At 40.4% G+C, this 24,777-nt stretch overlaps 1 pseudogene across 1 annotated transcript; it reads right to left on the bottom strand.

Moving 5' to 3' along the window:
* Window positions 1-15,576: 15,576 nt before the first annotated feature.
* On the bottom strand, window positions 15,577-16,236 carry LOC149656705 (uncharacterized; annotated as a pseudogene). Its single transcript, XR_016369958.1, has 2 exons — window positions 15,796-16,236; window positions 15,577-15,737 (listed from the first exon to the last, which is right to left on the bottom strand). The product of XR_016369958.1 is annotated as an uncharacterized LOC149656705 (transcript).
* Between the last annotated feature and the right edge of the window lie 8,541 nt (window positions 16,237-24,777).

The following is a 24,777-nucleotide window of genomic DNA, read 5'->3' as shown; positions in this document are numbered from 1 at the left end:
TTTCCTAATAGTTCTTCTATTCTCGGAAGCGGATATGGATCTTTCACGGTCACTTTATTTAACGCGCGATAGTCGACGCAGAAACGTATCTTTTCGCATTTCTGGTGGACAAGTACCACTGGCGACGCGTAAGGACTAACGGATGGCTTCACGATACCGTCGCGGATCATTTCGTGAAGATGATCTTCAATTATCCATTTTTTCTCGTCGCTAATACGATACGCGCCTTGACTAACGGGAACTTCGGTGGTAGTGTGAATCTCGTGATATACTAAGTTAGTTCGACCCGCTTTTTTCCGAAAATAGTTTTGGAAATCGTAATAATAAAGTTTTTAAGTCTTCCTTCTGTTTAGGACTAAGTGTAGGCGACGCGACAGCTTGTTCAATATCCTCTATAATTTGAGGGGTCGGTGTCTTTAACCCAGGGAGATTAAGCACGAATGGAAACGTTGTTCCGTCAATCTCACAAGTTTTTATTACAAAGTCCAAAATGGCACGATGTTTATACAGGAAATTTTTCCCCAAAATAAAATCGTTTGGCAGTGAGGGAACTACGTGAAACTCCTGCTTTAGTTTCAACTGTCCAAGCGGAAGTCTATTCGCGCGCGTCCCTTTGTGAAGGTATAACGTCCATCGCCTAACACTATACATTGGGTCTTTTCTTCTTCCGGAAGTACTAAGTCTGGTTTCAAAGTTCTGACTAAATTATGCCACTGATATAAGCTGATAAAACACGCATCAGCGCCTGAATCTAGTCTAGTCGCGAAAGTCCCATGCGAATACACGGCTTCTATGGCCACGGGAGGATCAACCTCACAGCGACGCACATCCATAGAGCCAATTTCCAGAAGGGGCTTTACTTTCTTCGCGCGGCTGGAAGACGATCCCCTTTTTGTCTTCCCGCTTTCGCGTTTTCCGAAGCCTGTCTTTGCGCGACTTCTTGTTTGTCCGGACAGGTTGTGGCATAATGCCCTAAGAGTCCGCATTTATAGCACTCTACACGACTTAAGTCGTTTTGCTCTGGCTTAACCTGTGTAGGAGTCTTTGGTCTGTTGTTATTTCTTGCTTTAGGTGTCGCAACCTTTGTTTTTGCCCCTCCCCCCCGGTGGTATAGTAAAAACCGCGGCGGTGGGAAAATTTCTTCTCCCACTGGATTCACGCGAGATAGACTTTGCACTGTCTCTAGGATACAATGAGCTAGAGGGGGTCACTCGTAAAATTTCTTCTGTTACGCCGCCCTTCTCTATAAAACTGCGCATTGTCCTTATGTTGTCGTTGACGACATGGATGCGTATTTCGGGGAGGATATTTCTCTTGGAAATACCAACAAGTTCGGAGTCAGTGTACGGAACGCGTAGGTTCTGATTCATCGCGGTAATACTCGCGATGTACGCGTCAAAAGATACACCGGCGGGTTGTATAAACTGCGCTATTTCAAAGCGGAGGGATTCCTCCGCTGTTACAGAAAAGAAATAGTCTCTAAACGCGCCTTTCACTGTACGCCACGTTATTATACGTTATTATTTGATTAGGCCTATTCAAGTCTCTAAACCAGATTAATGCACGGCCCCTTAATATTTGGGGTAGAAGCGCGATAATGTCATTTCCAGTCATGCTGTGATATTCAGCGAATTCCGTCAAAGTCCGAAGGAATTCCGGCGCGCTTTCACCTTCAACACCACTAAATATTAAGTGAGGGGGTGGTTTTGGCTTATTTTTGGCAGCTGGTCTAGTGCCTACATTCGCTAATGTAGTAGCTAGGGTTAGAATAGTTTGTAGCCAAACATTGGTCGCTGCGCCTTGCGGTAGCGGCGGCGGAGGTGGGATTCCTCCTGCCGCTTGTCCTTGTCCATGCGTAGGACTAGTACCAAGGCTTGGAGGAGGAGTGTTCCTCCTCGGGGGAGTATAGGATCCCGGTAACTGCACGTTAATCGCGGCGATTAAAGCATGCGGATCGGCGGGATTCATGTCGCGACAGTTAATTCAAGCAATGACACAAGTAATATTCACAAGTACGTGTTTAAGTACAACTGGTAATGTTAGTCTTAACGAGTCCTGGCAAGCTCGCCACTTTATGTAACCGTAAAATTTGAAAGTAGGAAAGGGGGCCTAATTTCACGGCTCACAAAGATAATTAAATAAAAACTTGCAATTTAAGAAGTTCCCAGGTGACCCGTTTAAAGGTCTTATTGTCCATGACTAACTATATTTACCAGGTAGTCCATTCTTGAAAGAATAACGCAGTACGTGATAGAAATAATAATTGTGTTTATAAACGAAACAAAAAAACACGTCCGAACTCGAGCGCGATTACAAAACTGACTATTCGCAACTGACAAATGACTGCCGATAGCCTACTGACTGTCGGCGGGGTTTTTATTCCCGCGACAAAATGTTTTTTTAACAGTTTGACAGCAGTGGCGCTTAAGGCGCCACTTCGGGGCAATTTGGCATTATACAAAATTTAGTATAAAAAATATAAATTGAGTAAAGCAGACGACGCGGTTTTTTCCCGGGAATGAGGTTCTGGCTGTGGACGGTTACACTATATTGTTTAAAACATATAAGAAATCAATTTAATGTAACGTCTTTCATTTTTATTTTAGGTGATCGATTTTCGTCACCAAAAAATCCAATACTATGACTCTACAGGAGGAAGTAATAATGCGTGTTTGAACGCGTTAAAGGATTATTTGGCAAAGGAAAGCAGGGATAAACGCAAAATTGAATTTGATATGAATGATTGGAAACTAGAAACAGTTAAAGTATTACATTATTTTTTTATTTTTATTTATTTATTGTTATTTAACTTTGCAATTAATATTGATCAACTCCCTGTTATTTCTAGAATATTCCACAACAGATGAATGACGGTGATTGCGGAATGTTTACTTGCAAATTTGCGGAATATATTACCCGAAATGCTAAAATAACTTTTACACAAGTAAATATTAAAGTTTTATTTACTAAATTTAAATATTAAGTTAATAACATATTTTATTTTGCAGAGCAACATGCCAGACATCTGGCGACGCATGGTCTATGAAATAATAAAAAAAAGTTGTTATGAACAAACTTTCATTTTAAATAAACATTTTCTTAGTAATTTATACTAAGCCTTCGTCATTAACTCAATTCTGTCAATGTGGCACGTCGCTGGCACTATGACTTTTAAAATTTGGCGGGAAAGTTGGGCTTTATGTTGGTCTATTGTAGCAGGGATAAGGGAGGTGAGATGGATTGGAAATGAAGATGCCGGGGGTCCTAATTTGCAGATAAAATTTTTACAAACTTGAGGATATTTCTTGTACCGAACCCCTTTGGTAGGCCATTGCTCAGTGCTGCCGCGTAGAGCCATTTTATTTGTACGAGAACTAGCTTCTATTTTTAAGAAATGGGGAGCGTCCTTTCACGGAGCTGTATTGTAGGAGTAGAGACTAGACCTCTAGGGCCTAGACATAAGCGTTCTTGTACTCTGCGCACAATTTTCGCGCATACCAAGCCTATGTAAACAATCTCTGACGTCACCTGTTTTAAAGAAGGCGTCGTTTTCTTCTTTCCAGGCTTAAATCTTTGAATATTTTCCATATTATAGTTAATATAAATAGAAATAATAGTAAAAATAAAAATTTAAATAAGATTTGCAAACGCTTGAGAAACTCCCGTCACCCGGATTCGATACACAAAAGACCGAGGCTTAACCCTCCTGAAAGTTCGTCGCGGCCATCTTTATTGTTTACATGGGCTCGCCTAAGTTTGGAGGGAGGGTCAAGAGTCTAGCTTTTTTTAATAGAGGGGAAGCTACGAGTCTCTACTCCTTCTACAATACAGCTCCGTGGTCCTTTACAATTTCGTCCAGTATGACCGTACCTAACCGCTGAGGATCCTGGGAGGATTACGGTGCTGGGCCGTAGGTGGGGGTACAGAGGCAGCGCTATAGGTATGGGGGTTTCCACTCCATCCCTCTCTTCTTCAAGATTGTAGGCAGAGTAATGAATTTGAAACAGCAAGCTATTTTATACTGTTAACCATGCAAATGTATTGAAAATATTAAGTACTGTATAATTACTTTAACCAAAGCTTTAACATGGCCCAAAATATGTCTATGGTAGAGTTCCGTGTAGACAGGTTGTTCCGTTACTCATAGTGACTAGAGTGGTATATAGACCGAGTGAGGAAAGGTAAAGCCCCGCCCATTGACATGCGCGGTAACCACTGGATGTTTTACTTCCAACAGCAACACGTAGATGGTGGGAAAATCTACACTTTGGCGCAAAATTTAAAATGCTTCGTTCTGCAACATTGGTGTTGATATAGATAATGTTAGTTCAAATCGTAATAAAAAGGTGAATATTTGTGTTAAAATATAGATTGTAAAATATATTTCCCACCATGTTTAAAACACAACATACGCATTATTTATGGCTAAACAATAAAGGATTTACATGTAATATTATTAATCCCGACGTTAGGAAAAATGGTTAAAATTATTTGTAGACCGAGCGATGATGCCTAAATTGGAAAATACCTGCACTTGCTTCTTTGCAAGAACAGTCTTGTTTTTTTCGATAAAAGACATAATAGTTTTCTAATAGCTATTTTGTTTCAAGGATCATCTTTCTCTGAATTTTTGCAGTTAATTCCAGGATGAAGAGAGTTGCGGTGCTTGAAGTCAATTTAGCTACCAAAAATGTTAATAATGACGATAATGAAACAGACTGAAGTTATCTTAAACTTGTTTTGTTATTGTCTTAACTTTGCATTAATATAGCCGAAGCAAAACAAGTTTAACATACATTCATTCTATTTCATAATCGTGATTATTTATATTTTTGGGCAATTCAAGTAACTTCAGGCGCCGTACTTTACAACGACTTCTCTCCTCATCCCGGAATTAACCTCAATAAATCACAAAAACAACCCTGATAACAAGCAAGCAAGATATATTTTACTAAATCTAAACTGATTATACATTTCCGCTGTTCATTCTTTTATTTATCATAGGAGCTTCAATTGATCCGCATTTGGGAGTTTCATTATTATTTCTACCAAAGAAATTCAGAGAAAAATTATAATTGAATGTTTATTGTGTATAAAAAAGTTGTAAAACAACTCAGGAGATTATACACTTGGTACACATTTTCAATACAAAATATCAAGAGAATTACGCATAAATGAAAAAGTCACGCGTACAAATTTATATTGGAAAAAAGAAAGTAGTAAATCAGTGATGGTTTTCTCTCTCTCTTCTTTTAAAATTTTGTAACATTCAATAAGTTGCAGTCGAATTATTTTATGAACAGATAAGTTGTTCGAGAAAAGATGAAAAACGCTAGTTAAGGAATTGCATTTGCATCTAAATTGTTATACTGCGTTTGTAAAATGTATTTTGGGCTGCGCAAATGTTTAGGAACAGAAAAATTAAGAGCATTTAATAGAGTCGAGAGCGGATGAATGTTAAGAACTAACTTGCGAATAAATGTAACATGATTCAGTCATTAATTTTGAGGAGATTGCCAATAATAGTCCATAATTAGTAGCTTTAGGGAAAAAGTATTTATGACTGAACTCTATAAAACTACGCTGAACTGCTTCTACTGTTTATTTAGGAAAAATTGGCTACAGCTACCCCAGGCAACGCAACCAAACAGCAACATGGAACGAACTAGGCTTAAATAAAAGATTCGGAAATGATGCAGAGATTTCAATGGACTTGGTGACGTGCCTACAAAAACGAAACTTAGCGTCGAATATAGTACCCAAATCTTTAGTTTGAGTTGCTGTGCGGATGGGTTTGGAGTCAGTTGAGCAACATTCAAACGAATTGGTCATTAGAAAACTATTATTCTTTCATTGATAGAACACGACGTTACCTTGCAAAGACGGAAGTGCCGGTACTTTTAGTTTAAGTCATGATTGCTGGGTCGACTGATAAATTTCCTAACGTTGAGATTATTTGGGAAATATACATTAATCTCTGTGTTTCTGAAACTCGAAAATGGCTATTTAAAACCCATATTTATTTAAGAAATAATAAATTTAAATCCTAAAGGCAAACTTCTCCCATAATTATACATTTAATATAGCGAAAATCATGAACTTAAATATATTTACTTCTATTGTTTAGTAATAAAAAATGTGTATGTTGTGTTTAAAACATGGTGAGAAATATATTTTAAAATCTATATTTTAACACCTTTTTATTAAGATTTGAACTAACATAATCTATATGAAAACCAATGTTGTAAATCGAAGCATTTTAAATTTAGCGCCAAAGTATAGATTTTCCCGCCATCTACGTGTTGCTGTTGGAAGTAAAACATCCAGTGGTTACCGCGCATGTCAATGGGCGGGGCTTCACCTTTCCCCACTCGGTCTATATCCCACTCTAATCTTGGTTATCCCCTTCTTGATGGTGCTCACTGCTTTTTCTGTGGGGCCGTTCGATTGAGGATGGTAGGGTGCGATAGTGATGTGTTTGAACCCATTATTTTCCGTAAACGTGCCGAATTCATCGCTGGTGAATGCAGTAGCATTGTCCGAGACCAAGCATTATGGTATTCCGTATCTTGCAAATATGTCTCGTAGTATGTCTATAGTGGTTGCAGAATTCGAAGACTTTAAGGGATATGCTTCGATCCAGTTGGAAAATGAATGTAGAGGTCCGGCGTAATCAATATGCACTCGTTGCATAGGTCTTTCAGGTCTTTCTGGAGTCTTTCTGTTGGCATGAGTGGCATGAAGCTACTGTTGTCTCTATGTCCTTGTCAATCTTTGGCCACCAAACTTTGGATCTTGCGATGGTTTTCAGTTTTGTCATTCCGAAATGTCCTGAGTGAAGCTCGTTCAATATGTCATTTCTGAATTTTCTTGGGACGACAATTCTGTTGCTCCAAATGATGATTCCGTCCAAGACTGATAGTTCGTGTCTTCTGGAAAAGTATTCTTTAGTTGAGAATTTTGGAGATTGTGGCCATCCTTTGCGAATATAGTGAAGAACTTCTGCGATCTCAGGATCTGTAATCGTGGCTGTTTTGATGTCTTCTGCCGTCACGGCTCCGGATGAGTTTGTGGTCAGAAGGACGTATTCGGCTGGTTGAGGTACGTGTCCAGATTCCGTTGGCAAGGGAAGACGACTCATGGCGTCTGCGTTACCGTTTTTACCTCCAGGACGAAATTTTATTTCGTACGAGTATGCCGAAAGAGTGATGGCCCATCTTTGAATGCGTGCGGCCGCTGTTGATGGTATTTGCTTATCGGGCGATAGTAGTACCGTCAGTGGACTGTGATCGGTTATCAATCGGAAGTGCGTTCCCAAGAGGTATTGTCGGAAGTGCGTTACCCCGAAGACTATGGCAAGTGCTTCGCGTTCAATTTGACTGTAGTTCCGTTCCGCCTGACTGAGTGTTCTGGACGCGAATGCTATTGGTCTATCCATTCCATTTTCTTCCATGTGAGACAGCACGTCTCCAAGTCCAACAGATGACGCATCGCAGGCCAAGACTAGCTTCTTCGTTCCATCGTAGTGCGTCAGTACGGCTGGTGAAGCGAGAATCTTCTTGCAGGTGTTGAAAATTTCCGCGGCTTCAGGAGTCCAGTCCCATTTCTGTCCTTTACGTGTGAGTGTGTAGAGAGGAGCTAGCAGTGTTGACATTGGTGGTATGAATCTTGAGTAGTATGTGACAAGTCCAAGAAACGATCTTAATTCTCCGAGGTCCTTTGGCTCTGGAGCTTGCAAGATCGGCGTTATTAGTTTTTGTGACGGGCGAAGTCCTTCGGAATCGATGACATGACCGCAATACTCAACGGAATTGGACATAAAAATGCATTTTTTCTTTCTCAACTTGGCGCCTGAATCTTCTAAACGTGTGAAGACAGAGTCCAGTGTCTCAAGGTGTTGTTCGTCATTTGGGCCGGTGATCAATATGTCGTCTTGAAAAATTGCAATTCCCGGAAGACCAGTGAGAAGTGATTCCATCGTCCTTTGAAAGACAGCTGAGGCTGACGACACACCAAAGGGAAGTCGGTTGTAGCGGAAAAGTCCTTTTTCCGTGTTTATGACCAGCAGTGATTTCGAAGAGTCGTCCAATTCAAGCTGGTTGTACGCATCTTTCATGTCAAGTTTCGTGAATTTCTGGCTGCCGTTTAGGTTGGCGAAGAGTTCCCCGATTTTTGGTAACGGATACTGTTCCGTGTCAGTTGCTTTGTTGGCGGTGAGTTTGAAGTCTCCGCAGACTCGGACTTTGTTATTGGACTTCAATACCGGAACGATGGGAGCTGCCCATTCTGAGATTGACACGGGTTCGATGATTCCCTCTGATTGTAGACGATCCAATTCTTCATTGACCTTTTCTTTAAGAGCGAACGGTACGGGTCTAGCTTTGAAGAATTTTGGAGTGATTCCTTCCTTTTGATGCAGGTGGACTTTAGTATGTTTGATGTGGCCAAATCCTGGAGCAAAAAGGCTTTTGTGGGAGTCGAGTACGGCTGCTAATTTCGACTGATGGATAACGGTAGATGCTTGATGGATCGTTGAAGGGTGCTGGGTAATGAGGTTGAAAGGCCGGATCCAATTTCGTCCGCATAGTGTTGGTCGGTCTTCAGTGGCGATGACTAATAGTAATAAATGCGTAACGCCGTTGTAGGTGACATCAATGTTAATGAATCCGGTTGTTTCAACGAGTCCGCCGTCGTAGTCGCGCAAGGTGATGTCCGTCTCCTGAATGTCGGGTAAGGCAAGGAATTGTTTGTTCTGTTCGTAATTTTGCAGGGACATCAGAGAGTACGCCGCACCGCAATCAAGTTCCATGTTAACAGTTCGATTGTTTATTAAGAAGTCGCAGTAATAAGGTGCGGGTGCAGAAGGCAATGAAGATACTTGAAATAGGTGGTACTCGTGATCGTTGTCGGAAGTCGGATTCGGCAGTGATTGGTGTGATTCTTCCACGTTGTGTACTTGACGTGTAGTTGTCGAATTTGAGGAACGGTTGCTTGTGTTTCTGTGACTCGTTCGTGTAGCTGACAGGCAGACCGCTTGCAGGTGTCCTAACTTGACGCAGTGATGACAAGTGTTGTTCTTGAATTTGCAGGAATCAGCTCGGTGCGATGGATTTCCGCATCTGTAACATTTATTTCGAAGGGTAGAAGCAGTGTCGTGCGTAGAGTTGTTATTGGGACGTCTGGTTTCGATGCGTGCGCTCTGATGTCGAGGGTTTGGTTTACGTGGTCTGGATACTATCTTGTTCACGGCAGTAGAAGGAGTTGACAATTCGCGTAAATTGTTCGTAGCAGATTCAAGGGCCAAGGCTATCTTCTGGGCTTTCTTGAGTGTTAACGTGCGTTCAGATAGTAATCTGGCTTGAATGGTCTCGTTTTGTATCCCTGCCACGAAACGGTCTCGTAGTGATGTCTCCAAGGTTCTGCCAAAACTGCAAAATTCCGCCAATTTACACAGTTGTGCTAAGTACGTTGCTATTGTTTCCCCGGGGAGTCTATTTCTTTGCTGAAAGCGTAGACGTTCCATGATTTCAGATGGCGGTGGATCAAAGTGAGTGGTGAGTGCTTGAACCAGTTCAGCATACGTTTTGTCGTAATGTAGTGTAGGTGTTTGAGCCGATCATCGTTAAGAAGGCGGCTCTCATTCGAGTTGGATCGGTGATCTCGTTGGCGGCAAAATACAAGTCCATTCGTTCCGCGTAGATGGAGAAGGGTTGATCGCAGTCATCAAAAGCTGGTAGCGTTCCAATAGTAGCCATGAAGAATGTCAGTAGTTGTAGGTGCGAGATGGCAGAAGTTCTTCGGACACGTTGATAGTTTAGCAGGAATTCTTGTCGTAACTTATCTCGCCTCCGTCGCCATTGGTATGTCCGAAGTAGGTTAGGAGTGATTAAGCGTAGTATTTAAGTTCTACAAACTAATTATTGCGCGTCGTATGTACATGGAGATTAAAAGTAGAACTATCGTATTACATAGCTATTCACGAACTGGATGCCTTTACATGGATAACTGATCTTTTTATACAATAGGAAGATGTTTTTTTACTGATAACACAACGAGTTAACGACTAGCGTTTTATGCTAATATAGTTAATTTCAGTTCAGTTCTAGATGTAACACCTATCATGATTACCAATTATACGGTGTCTTCTACGTTGACGGTCTTGCACGACGAAACTCCCGAAATCTTGTAGGTTGTCTCTAATGTTCGTGAAGGTTCTTCAAACCGGCCTTCGTCGGTTTGGGAAGCGTTCGGCATAAAGCAATGCCGCTTGTTGAACGTTACCACGACATTTACCCAAAATAAACGTCATGTCCAATTTTTCTCGGTTGGAGTAGGCTGCCATTCGTCTACGACACAGGACTTACAACGTTTATACGAATTAAGCTGCTAGTAACGACGCGTACGTTTGATTGAATAATGTGCCGAATTCTCAGTGCCGCGGAAAATTCTGACCTTCGTAACCTCGTATGGATTCCTTATCTAAGTAGGCCAAAGCCACGAGTTTAGTGATGCGATAGACGCATTACCATTAGCAGTGATGCGGGACCTGTGGTTCCAGCAGGATGGTGCGCCACCACATTGGGCGGTCAATGTTCGCCAATGGCTAACTGAGCACTTTCCAAACCGTTGGATCGGTAGAGGTGGACCAATTCCGTGGCCAGCAAGATCCCCTGACCTAACCCCACTTGATTTCTTCTTATGGGGATATGTTAAGGGGAAGGTGTTTGCAACAGAACCTTTAAATGTAGACGACTTGACGGCCAGAATTCGAAGCGTAATTGAACGAATCACTCCTCAAATGCTAGAAAACGTAATACAAGGCATGGACAATCGTCTTGAAGAGTGCCTACACCACGACGGTAGGCACATCGAATATTTACGCTGATGGGTTTACCAAACAGCACTTTAATTTGTAGTGTGATGCCTTAGTTCCTAAGCTTAATCGTAGGTCTTTAACGTTTCAAAGTGCGTATCATTAAACGATATTCACTATGATACTTGTTGCACGTTCTCATTTGCATACAATGACACATGACACACCCTGTATACGAGCTCGAAAATGTACTGCACTGAAGTAGTCCGTCATGGGTTTTGGGGGTTTTCCACAAAGGTAGGTGTTGCTCTGATCTCTTCCACACTGTATATATATATATAACAGATAAAGTATCTCAGACCTACGAGGGGGCTATTCTCTTCTGCAAGAAGCGATATCTAGTTTACTAGGGAGAAGGATTAAGATGCCTTAATATTCGTGCGCCATAGTCAAAGTCCCACTTTCAAAATAAACGGATGGGACGAAAAAGGAGGTCGGGCTACTTCGCCTCTCCTTTGACGGAAAATACGTATTTTTCGTTATTTGCGTCGCGTTTACGTGAGATTTCAAGAACAAATGACAAGCTAGGGCGGAGATTAACTCCGGACCTTTGTTTGGACTGGAGATAAAGCTAGAAATGTGGCAAATTTATACCTTCTCACTAGTAAACTAGATATAGCTTCTTGTTTTCTGTTATTTATCACTGTATATAGTTTCATGAACTCCTCGCAAAGTGCCTGATTGTTTCCCTAATCCTCCAGTCTATCGCGAAACACGTACGAAACGGCCAAGAAGGTTAATTTAGCCACCTACTTAGTCGGCTGTTTCATTTTGATAGAAGTCTTCAAAGCCAACCTGTCGACAAAATTGACGGTGTACATTGATCGCAACATTAACACCTTCGAAGATATCTTCAAATACCCCAACATGCGCATTGTTTTTTAGGACAGAAATATCATAAAGTATTATTTCCAGGTATAAATTTTATCGTAAGATGATATATTTTCCATAACTTTGTCAGTGGTTAATGAGAGCTTGTCTTGAAGTGACGTAGTTGAAACGTCATAGATTCAGGGTAAAGCGACGCCTGGTGAGGCGCTGTCAAAGGCTTAGTACAGACTAAATAGGAAGGCAGACTGCAAAGCCGACTGTATTCAATCCTTGCGTCGTTCTCGAACTAGCTCTCACCAGGTCTCTAGCATTTACAAGTATAGGTTGTGTCATACTAATGAAACAATATTTTATAAACCTATGATATCGTGTTATTAATCTGGGTTTGACAATAGGTGGTTGCGAATCATAGTCAAGAGTGCCAAGGATCAAAATCAGTAACGATTGTTCTTCCATCTCCTTGATTATTGTTTTTTATCGTATTCTAAAAATTAGTATATAAATAAAACGCTTTTTATTTAGCTCTACAAATATAACTAATCACTATATGTCACGGAGGGGTTCTGTTTCGGCCGTATCTGTGTGTGTCTGTTGTTACAGCCTAGGGTACCGCGTTCCCAGTTTGCAAATCAAAGCAAAAGTGTTCACCATTTAATTGTTGTATAAATAGTCGAATTTATCAATTTTAAAGCACAGATCTTTGACGCGCACCGATACAACTATGTAAAAATAGGGGTGAATAATTATGCTATACAGTAAACAAGTTAGGAAACCAAAATAAACCTCTCCGAATCGAGACGAATTTACTTTCCTAACACAGGTCCGCCAGCCAATGAGACAAACCGGAAATACATAATTCTAATCGGCGAGATATTGCCAAGATCTTTTTTAAAGTTCAAAGCGTTTAATAATTTCCTGCGAATCCTCAATAATTCTAATGAGGACCTAATATCTATCACTTAAATGTGTATTTAACTTTCGGCTCACTCTGAAGTGAACCGTTAATACCTACTATAAGAGGACACGAAACAGGTCAATTCTGGTTAAAATCTAGAGAATCTTATCTCATAGACCCAATCGTTTCAACACGTATGGAGAGATGAAGTATGAACATCTTTATTATTTAATGAAATTAAAAGTTACGTTTAAACTATATATAAATGTAGTAAAGATGAATTATAAAGTAAACACCAAATTTTAAATGTTAATATCAAAAGATGTTCTTGGAATATTGAGATAAAACAAAGCTTTATAGCTACAAAACTACTAAAGGAATCGTAATGCCGAAAAATATTTAAGTATTTCCATTTAATATTCTGCAAAAAGAAAATGTTATCGTTTTGTAAGAGATCTTTTCATCCTACTCGCTTTATATTAACTTTGATATTCGTGTAGTGTTTCGATTCAGATGCAATCTTCATTACTCGTTCTATATAAACTTTGACTTGTGTCATTCCAAAGAATGAAGTTTATCTTAAGAAATAATATAAATATAATTGATATTAATTATTTTAATCGTCAGTACTTTACGTTTATTATAGTTAAGTCGGTTTAAGAAACTTAATTCCTAAAATAATTTTAAACATAGCTATTTATAACGCTATACTTCTAGAGACCAACTATATCAGAACTCTTGTAAATTTAGGGTATATAAGGCCATTGTTTCACACTAAGGGATAAGAAAATGCGCAATTGCGTGAACCTTTGGTAGAAGCCCTGCCCTTGGGAGGCTAGACGTTTCTTGTATCTCTAGCCGCTCGCTGCGTACATTTTAAGCCTAACGACGATGATGGAGTAGAAGCCAATGTTACAGATTGGTGCCTATGTGGTATAGACGAAAGACGAGTAGAGGTGGTTTTAGAAGCCAATGTTGCAGATTGGTGTCTATGTGGTATAGACCAGAGACCAGGAGATGGTGGTGTTAGAAGCCAATAAGAACAGATTGGTGTGTATGTGGTGTACACGAAAAACTAGTACATGGTGTTGTTGTTAGGAGCCAATAAGTACCGGTTGGCATTGAGTGAAAGAATTGACGGTTAGTCAGCAAATGAAGATGTAACGGCTAGTTAGTGATTGGCGTCAATTAAGATGGAAGAAAAATTTTCCTAATTTCTGTGTACTGCGAACTCGGTCCGGAAATTGCGATCACGTTTGCTCCGATTTGCCAATTGCGAACGCGGTGACAGACACATAGACAGACAGACACGTCCAGTGTAAAAACTCTCCGTGACGTCATCGTCACACGGAGAGGTAAAAAAAAGACTGCTGTTAAACTCATTCCGTATTAAGTTTGAGTAGAGAACAAGATTATCTTAAATGCTAAAATAACTACAATTAAAATTAAACATTTTGTTTATGAGTTATTTGCCTTTTTGAGCGTTCCATCGTTTTAAAAAAGAACAGTTAATCATTCTTGAGAGGCTTGACTAATATTGACGTTTGAAATGAAGCATACCTCTGTTGCTTTGCCTTACTGGAGTACGGCGAAGCAACTATAGGTAGGAAGCACCACCAATGGGAGGCTAGACGTTTCTTGTAACACTAGCCGATCGCCGCGTATGTCTTAACCCTAACGATGATGATGGAGATAGAAGCCAGTATTTACAGACTGGTGCCCATGTGGGAAGGGCAAAAAGACCAGAAGATGGTGTGGTTTGGAAGCCAGTGAGTACAGACTGATGTCCATGTGGGATAGACAAAAGACCAGATGGTGGTGTTTAGAAGCCTGTAAGGACAGACTGGTGTCCATGTGGGATTGACAAAAGACCAGATGATGGTGTTGTTTAGAAGCCAGTAAGTACAGACTGGTGTCCTTGTGGAATGGACAAAAGAACAGATGATGGTGGTGTCAGACCGACAATGGAGTAATAGCCAGTGTTAGTGGAATACAATTTTCCAAATTTCCGGGAACTGTAAATGCGGTCCGGAAATTGAGAACACATTTGAGTAGTAGGGACTACCTAGTTGCGCAGAGATCCAAGATGGCCGCCGCCCCAAGATGGCGGCCAGACCCTCATCCAGCAAACTCAAACCAAACTTTTCAGACAAGTCTGGACTAGCCCGAGCTGTTAGTTTCAACCCTCCCATGACATCATCTTCTTAACTTAAACTGAAACTAAAACTATAGTCAACCTTGACGTCATCCCTGGCTTGCTAACATTGGGTGTTACCCTTTTTTCTCTGTAAGCCTAAAGTTAATAAAAACACAGATTTTAAGACATCAAATATTTACTTTTTATAAGATGTACAGATATGGGTGATAAATAAATACAGAATATATATTACAAAATAATCAACAACCAACAAGGATAAACAAACATGTTTTAAAGAGTTCATTTTTCACGTTGACCCGGTATCGTTATTTGACTCGGAAGTGCAATCGGTGGAGGGACGTTTGGGTTTATTTTCTAATTGTTTTCTGCTTCGCCGTTCAATTTCGTAAAGAGTTAACAAAACGTTGACTATTAACCCGTAAACAAAAAAGAAAATGAGGCACAACATATTGCGAGGGCTATGATAACAAATGATATTTAAATTGCTAGTACGTGCTATATGTAACATACTAGAGAGTGAAGCGGCAGTTTTAATTGGATCCTATTTGTCACATTAGGCGGAGCGTAAGTAAAGAGATAACATCATTGGATAGGTTAATTAAGGTGGAGTTAGAAAATAAGTCTGACAAGAATAACAAATATAGAAATAAAAATTTTTTAATAACAAACAATATAATATATACAATAACAAATATTTATATGTAAAAACCCACCACCATTTAAAAAGATTAAACACCGGTCGACCCAAACCCCCCACTGCCGCGTGACGTAGGGGTCAAAGTCTAGAAACAACATAAAAAATGTGTCACATGTTAAAACCTAAATTAAAAAATTGAAAATATTTACCGCCGTTTCCACCGGTCTTAGCAATATAACCGGCGTCACGATCAATTGGGCGAAACGATCACCCCGCTTGACAACGTAGGGGGTTTCCCCGACATTTGCGACGACGACTTTTATGGGTCCCCGATAGTCGGCGTCTATTATTGTTAAGAATTATTATACTTTTACGCATTATAAAATAACTAATAAACATACCTATCGTCCCCTCGGCGACAAACAGCCCTTGGGCCGTTAAGCTGCTACGGCCCACAAGGCGGCCGTAGCTGTTGTCGGGCAGCATCACACCTAACCCAGTCGACACAATTTTGATACCGTGAGGGTCGATTACGGTATCCACTGGAGAATATAAGTCCAGTCCGGCCGACTGGGGGGTGGCGCGACGGGGAGTAAGCGCTGCCGGATGGATTTTAATCACAGGCAGGCAGGGCAGACGAGGAGCGGTAGAGAAAGACATCTTAAAGTTCTTGGGACTGGTATTTCAGAAACAGAAGTTAAACAACTGATAACTTTCATTTTGAAACCTGGGGCTTATATACAAAATTAGCGAGGTCAAATCTAATAGTGTCTAGGCAATACTTTCAAGAATCTTAAAATTCAATAAATAGCCAAAAAGTTAATTAGATATATAGGCATAAAATTACCAAAATCTCTCCGAGGTCTAAGTTTTTTTTTCGTATGCAAAAAAGTTGTCTAGGTGTGTTTTAAATAATTCAAACGAGTTCGTGTTATATAAAAAAAAACCCTTTAGCGAAGGTTAAAAAGAAGTTACTTTGATAGCTGCCTAAGGGGACAAATATTAATCGTATGCAAAAGCTTTTGTTTAGGCGTGTTTCGAATAATTTGAATAATTCTCACGAGATCGCTTTATATAAGAAAAACAATTTATTAGTGAAGGTTAAAACTAATTACTTTGGGAGGGACGGAAATTGTTTTTTAACATGATTTAAATCTAAATAAATGTATATTAATATTAAACTAGAGAGGTTATTTTTTATATAGATAGATATATTAAGGTCCTCTTTAATCTTTAGTATCAACTTCGCAATAAAAAAAATGTATTTTAGGTTAAATTAAAAAATAGCGTATCAGACATAATTATATTTTTTGAAACTCTTAATATGAATCGAATAAGGTTGTGTTATAAAAAATCATGTCTGGGCCTGTATTTTTAAAAAAAATGCCCCTGAGATTTTGGGTATAAAAGCTCGAGCATTGGCATTGGATTTTCACAATCAATCCAGCCATGAGTAGCAAATATCCTCAAGAATCACAGTCTATGTTTGACTCTCCACCGTCTTCTCCTGGGGATCGAGCCGGAACTAGCAGCGGTAAGCGGACCATAAATCAATTTTTGAAGCCCGACCCTGTCGAGGTGTTAATCGACTCGGACGACGAGACGTTCGTCCAAGACGTACTACAAAAACACGTCGTGGGCATTCACGGCATTGAAGGCTCGTACAGACTGAGGAGTGACGGCCAATACTTCGAGACACGAGTCCCCCCGCGAAAAGGGGACTATTTTGTAGACATAAGTGTCTTCAAATTTAAGGATATAAAGGACTCCCAAGCCGACAAGCTTTGGGAGTGCAGCCACAAGCGGCTGAAACGAGTCGTTGACGGGAAAGATAAAGAGGCGGTCAAACTCCTCAACGCCTTCCACCGGTTGGTGGAGGACATAAAGGGTGACGCTCAGGCCACGCAGCAGCCGCCAAGCAAAGTAAGTATCTTATTAACAATAAATTTACAAACCAAAATTTTGTTCCAATTTTTTATTTCTGATAGAGATTCAAAAAATGAGTTCGAGCAGCGGCAGCAGCGGGAGTGACTCGGAGGGTAGTGGAGGAGAGGAACACGCCCAGGTAAACCGGTACTACACAATTGAGCGACAGATTGACAAAACGAGTCGCAAGTGGCATTGTAAACAAATCGATTTGCGTATAGCTTTCAAAAATCTGGAAGACATTCCAACGCGAGATTTTTTTCGAATTTTTCGAAAAATTCTCGACGAAGTTATACGCAAATTAGTAACCGAGAACCCCGGGTATAATCGGGTTCGATTTGTTTTAAGCTCCCCCGGGTTGACGACCCCCGTTAATATTAAATTTATAAAAATTGACAAATTCACCAGTAAGCGAATTATGCGCACCATCTATAGAGTAACGCAATCTAGTCGGGACTTTGTCTTTAATGGCGAAGATTTTCAGTTTGATATAATTTTTCTAAACCTCGATGCAAATATAGGGACTTATTATAAATCCATAAAAAATAGAACTTTGGTTAATTTGGATTATTTCGTTAAACAAAATAACCAATTTATTTTTATGGAGAATAATGATAATCTCTGTTTTGCTCGGAGTTTAGTTCTGGGTAAAGAGATGGCCGATCGCAATTTTTATCAACAAAATAAGCAAGGTCCTCCCTTTAACAAGAACAATTTTGACAAACTGAAACGCAATAGCACCCTCGTGGGTAATATTGCGAAAATCTTGCACCGAAAAGCCGGAGTCCCCGAAGGTTTCGTTACTCTAGAAGATATTCAAAAATTTCAAAATTATTTAGTTCCCCATTATCGAATCGTAATCGTTGATGCTGCGAATAATTTTACCATATTTTTCAAAGGCCCCCAAGCTCCTAAATTTATCTATTTATTAAAAATTGGCGACCATATCCACCCCGCGAAAACTTGGCACGGTATGATGGGGGGTTGTACCTCTTGCGATTTATGCTTGAAATCTTTTTACAAACGTGAATTGTTAAAAGAGCATAAATGCCCCGAGGATACAAAACCCTATATATGTTTTCGGTGTCAAGGAGAAGCTTTTCATTTAACTAACGAGGATGTTTTAAAACGTTGCGACGAATGCCACCGCTACTTTTTCCCGGGCCCCTGCTACGAAACTCATTTACTTAATGGCACCTGCGCGAGCCAAAAACGATGTTTAGAATGTGGGCGACTGATGGGTGACGACCAAGACTGCAATCCCGAATGCTCTCAGTGTAAAATAGTTCATCCGCCAGGTGAACATTTTGTTATGCCTTTGGAAACCAAAATGAAAGCCTCGCGGTTTATTTATTACGACATTGAGACTATTCTGAGAAATAATATCCACGTCCCCATTTTGCTAGTTTGCGACGTAGAGACTGAAGCTGGCTTTGAAACCAAAATTTTTTACGGCACCAATTGCGTTGAGCAATTTTTAAATTATTTATTTAGCGTAGAGCAGGTAGTTTTGACTGGACAGAAACGTAAAACGTACCAACCGCGCTTTACTAACACTCAAGTCGTAGCTCATTACGCGAAAGCTTTTGATAACTTCTTAATTCTTAACGCTTTAGTTCATAGACACGTTACCCCTGCCGTTATTTTTGACGGCAGTAAAATTTTAATGATTCATCTTGAGGGACCGCAAATTAGATTCCTCGATAGCTTTAATTACATTAGTCAACCTCTGCGTAATTTCACCAGCATGTTTAGCCTCGGCGATGTGGCGAAAGGATTCTTTCCATTTGATTTTCATACCGAAGAAAATCTTAATTACATTGGCGTCATCCCTGAAGCTTCGTACTTTAACGTAGCTCAAATGAAAGCCAATGATTATCGAGATTTTCAAACTTGGTACGCGTCAATGGAAGGATCTATTTACAACATCAAAGAGGAGCTTATTAAATATTGCATTCAAGACGTTCGAGTTTTAAGACAAGGCGTCGAAGCTTTTAGAAAAATTTACGTAGACCTAACCAAATTAGACCCTTTTTGCTTAAAAAATATTACTTTGGCGGGTGCTTTAACCACTATTTATCTTAACAATTACTATAAACCTTACAGCATGGGTATTGTTCCTTCTAACGGCTATAACGCAAAATTTAATCACAGTCAGATTAGCTTAAAATATCTCGCTTGGGTGGAGAAAACGGAAAATATAAAATTGCTAACGGCTTTAAGCTATGGGGGTGAATATCGGGTGGGTCGCTATTTAGTCGACGGCTATAGTGAAACTCCGCCCAAAATCTACGATTTCCACGGTTGCTACTTTCACGGTTGTCCATGCCAAAAACTCAATGCCTACAATACCCAACTCAAAGCCAGCAACAGATTTCTGTACGAGCGAACGCTAGATAGAGAGCTGTTTATTAAAGAGAAGATGGTCGGGTATGAATATACCTCGATTTTTGAGTGTCAATTTGCTAAGCTTTTAAAAGAAAACGCCGAAGCAAAGGCTTTCTGCAAAAGTTTAACTTTTCGACCTCAAATATCAGCCCGTAGCGCTCTCTATGGGGGACGAACGGAAAATTTTGTTCTTAACTGCCACGTGCAAGGTGAGGAGAAAATTTTCTACAAGGATATTATTTCTTTGTACCCGAAAGTTTGTCGCGATTGTCCGTACCCTAGCGGCCACCCCATAATCTATAACAGAGATTTTGACAAATCGCCAGGGTGGTATTTTGGCGTTATGAGTTGTCGTTTGCTGCCCCCTCAAGATCTCCACATCCCCTTAATTCCCTTTCGCAGCGGTGGTAAATTAGCCTACGCCCTCTGTCGCACGTGTCTAGAATTGCGAGCGGAAATCTGCGAACACACTGTCAATGAACGGGCTTTCGAATCAGTCTGGCCAACGGTTGAAGTCTATGCCGCTATGGAGCATGGATATAAACTCCTCGATATATTCGAGGTTTACCATTATCCAAAAACGGAATATTTCTTCGCCCAGTACATGACTGATTTTATCGCCTTGAAAGTGAAGAATTCCGGATTTCCAGCTCACGCGCAAACGCCTCTGCAAAAAGAGGCGTATATCGCTGACATAAACAAGAATGAAAAGCTTTCTCTGACCGTGGCGGATATTCAATCAAATCCTTCCCTGCGTAATATCGCTAAAATTAATTTAAATTCTCTTTGGGGTCGCATGGCGTTAAATACGGGAAAGATTCGCAGCATCTTTATCAACAATTATTACGAATTGATACGATACGCGAGCGATTACACTCTGGAATTAGTCGACTTACGGCCAGTTACGGAGTCGATCGCTCTCTTATCGTACAAAGCCAAAAGCGATTACGTTTCGGACTACAAACTGGGGTCGGCCATTGTGGGGAGCTTCGTTTCTTGCTACGGGCGACTCGAATTGAACAAGATGTTGCTTCAATTAGACCGCGCAGCTTTGTATTGTGACACCGACTCGATAATCTACCGCCATCTACCGGGAAAGTTTGACATTCCAACTGGCAATCATATTGGTTGCTGGGCGGACGAACTCGGCGGTGATTATATAACTTCCTTTTGTAGTACCGGTGCCAAAAGTTACTCGTTTCGCACTAGCAAAGGAAAAGAAGTCAAGAAAATTAAAGGGTTGACGTTAAATCGAGAAAATCTTGAAAAACTTGACTTTGAAACCTTTGAAAGTGTAGCGATGAATCCGGAAAAGGAAGTTACAGTCAATGTCCCTTTTAATTTTAAACGGGATAAATAAAAGCTGCAGGTAGAGGCCGTTAAAATCACCAAAAGATTTCGCCAAACCTCGAATAAGAGATTGTTGAACGCCGATTTGACAACCAGTCGACCCTACGGTTTCAAAGAGGCAACACCCGCTTCAACATCTCTTTCGCATGAATTACGAGGCTAGGCGAAGACATACTTTTGAGGGCTTGTGGGAATCTTGCGTTCCTATCGAAGCCCTGGCCAAGGACGGTTTCTATCTTGCAGATGTAGAAACACAGACGACGCGCTGCGCCTTTTGCGGCATCGCCTTGTACCAGTGGCGTTGCACGGACCATCCATCGAGGGAACATCGGAAACACAGCCCATCGTGTCCGATGGTTTCCAAAACAACAAACCACTGCGTCAGGGGTTTCCCGACTTCCCGACCAGCGAGGGCGAGGATGTTTGCGAGCCTCTAATCCAATCATGCCCAGCCACCAACAACGAGCGGTCGGGAAACGAAAAAGTGCGCGTGCGCATAAATCCGTCGTGTTTTCTTCTGTAGTGCGTGTGTACCAGCTACCCTCCGAGTCTCGCGTGAACTTTGACCTCATCAACGACCAACGCTTTCGCCAAAGGATAACGGAATTTGAAAAAAAATTTTTAAAAACAATTAATTAATAGGGATTTTTTTGGGGTAAAACGGTTTTTTTTTGTTTATATTGTTTTTTAATGCTATTTAAATATGTAAGGGTTTTTTTTGGGGTTTTTGGATTTATAGTGTTTTAATTTTTTTGATTATTAATGTTTTTTAAATATCTATGTTTTTAATATAAATAACCTGTCAACAATAATAAAATGTTTATTATTTAAAATGAAGCCAACCGAGTCAGTCTCGCATTCTTTAAAGTTCCAAACACCCGCCCAGTTTCTAATCGTGGGGCCAACGCAAGCGGGGAAGAGTTTTCTTTTAAGTAACTTATTGCAAAATCATCAGCTTATGTTTGACCCACCGCATAAAAAGGTTATTTATTGCTACGCCGCCTGGCAGCCAAACTATGAAAAATTGAAACAATTGATTCCGGGAATTCAGTTTATTCAAGGCTTGCCAACGGCGGATCCGGACTTTTGGGAAATGAATCGCGACTCCTACTTGATACTAGACGATTTAGCTAGTCAATTATTTAAACAAACTCATATTGCCGATTTAGTGTGCGTGACATCGCATCATTTAGGGTATACGGTTATTATTATTACTCAACAACTGTTTCCCAAGGGTAGCCAATCGCGGATAATTTCTCAAAACTCTTCCTATTTTATAATAATGAAAAATCCTCGAGATGTCGCCTCTATTAGATATTTGGCGCAACAAATAAGTCCAGATAACCCGAAGCGTATTACGGAGGCGTACAGACTAGCCACTAGAGAACCCTATAGCTATTTGTTAATTGATTTAAAACAAGAAACTCCGGAAAATTTACGATTAAGGTCGCGAGTTCTACCTCACGAATCACCTATGTATGTCTATGTCGATTAAATTTAATTGTCATTTGAATAATGGCCCCACGCGTTAAACGTCGATCAGCAAAACGCTCCCGGCTCGTCGTAGCGCGTCCCTCGACCAAGTTTGCCAAATTTGTCCCTTATTTACAGAGTTTGCGTCAAACTAGCTGTAAACAACGGCGAACCCTCTTAAACAATAGTAGCGCGCCTCAATTAAAGAGCATTCAGACAATTTGTAAGAATTTAAAGGGCGGAGGTATTTATTTGAGTAAAGACCGTAAGAAAAAGCTAGCAAAGTACAAGAAAATTATTAGACAACTCGGATCAAGTACCTTGTCGCAGAAAAGCAAAAAAAAGCTGTTGTTGCAGCAATCAGGTGGTTTTCTTACGACGTTGCTTGCCGCAATCTTGCCTTCAATTGTCCAAGCCATAGCTGCTAAACTATGAAACAAATGGTTCTTGTGCCCGCTAGCGCAGTAACTTCAACAGCTGCCCAAGAACACTCTGCTTTGGACCGAGAGATTGAGGATATTTTAAAATCGCCATTGAATGCCTACGATAAATTATATAAATATTTAGACGCTTTTAAGAAATATTTAAGTGTCGAGAAACAAATTCCTTTACCTAAATTTGAGGTCGTAACACAAACAATGCCAAATGTCCCCACGCCGCCATTACCGGTCACCCCTAAAATGCCCCCGCGAAAAAAAACAATTGTCATGGCCGAGCTATGCCACGTCATCACCGACAACAAGCGCTTCGGGCAGTTCTTTTACTACGCCTAAACGAACCGAGCCTCGGCAAAAGGTTTTAAAAAGCGAAACGGCTGCGGGGACACCAACACGAGAAGATTTTTACCAGCAATATGGGCCGACCTATGTTGGAGATATGGTGAAACGGCAAGCCGAAGTTCTTGCAAATCATTTGCAAAACACATTTTTCACGCCAAAAAGAGAGCTAGAAGAAGGAGCTGTCGGTTATGCAAATCGTGACGACGATTTACAAGAGGAAATTGTCGATGAACCAGAGAATTTAGCGGAGGAAAACGGGGACAATTTAACGGACTTGGAAAACCTGTTTGAGACGGCCTCCGCTAAACAGAAGAACAAGAAAAGAAAGAAAAAACCTCGGAAAAAGAAAGACGAACTTCAAAACTTAGGACCGCTGGTTCCATCTAACGAGAGGAGAAAGAGGCATAATAAATGGCGCGATATTGATTAATAAAAAAAATGTAATATTTAGACAAATAAAAAATTGTTTTATTGCGAACAATATCTGTGTACATGTTTTTTTAAATGTAAAGATAAATATAATAAAGCGACATAGTCGTTAAGTTTAAGATTCTGGTCATAGATGGCGTCTAATATCGTCTTTCTAGCCACGCCTTGGCAGCGGAGTGCTAGGTATAAACAACAATGGATGCCGCACAGTTGAAAAAATGGATGTTGAATTTGTTGTTTATTGTAAACAACTCGTTTCCCGTATCGTTTTAAATTAACTTTATAGTATCGCGGCGAATTTCCGTAAGTGCAAAACATTTCCACCGTGTCATTGTTAGAAAAGCACGCTATCCAATGTTCTCCAGCCTCTCCAGCTGCTTCATTATTGAATATAAAGCAAAATTTGGACCTTTTTGGCCGTTCTGGGAGTCTGTCTACTGGGAAGCATCCTAAATAGTAGGGTCGCGTTCTTTTGTCGCAAGTTAAAAGAGCGTTTATTTGCGAAGTGTTCATAATTTAGTCTCAGGTAACGAGACTTTTTGTAATTCGGCGCTGTAGAAAACACCCAGAATTTGCTCCCCCTTTAAATCTGCTACGCGATAGACGGGTGGTGACCTGGGTATGACGTCAACAACGCGAAATATTTCGTCAGTAAACGTGCCTCCCGAACTGGTTTTTCTAAATACTCTACTAGCTATAGAGAGACGCACGTAGTCGCCAACTTTAAGCCTCGGTGCGTATCGAGTAATGCCGTTTGATTTCCCGTACAGTTTATTCCAAATGATTGATTCGTTATCTATATTAACATGAACCGGTGCAATTCCAGTAGTTGAATGAACCCGTTCATTATAAGCTTTAGTAATTAAAGGTAAATATTTAACGTAATTTTTATTCCCTGTGGCCGTAATAACCCGGGCAATTTGTTCCTTAATTGTTCTAATAAAGCGTTCCGCGAGACTGGCCTTATGCTGACTCCGGGCAAAATGTATTTGCACATTGTGCCGTTTCAAGAAGGAATCAAAGTTGCGCGAACTAAAT

The sequence above is a fragment of the Phalangium opilio genome, unplaced genomic scaffold (assembly GCF_054372755.1).
Source record: "Phalangium opilio isolate 3A_F unplaced genomic scaffold, DU_Popi_V2 ptg000077l_1, whole genome shotgun sequence".
In the NCBI taxonomy this organism is placed as follows: Eukaryota; Metazoa; Arthropoda; class Arachnida; order Opiliones; family Phalangiidae; genus Phalangium; species Phalangium opilio.
The sequence above is the reverse complement of the archived record's forward strand: the minus strand, read 5'-3'. Positions and strand labels throughout refer to the sequence as shown.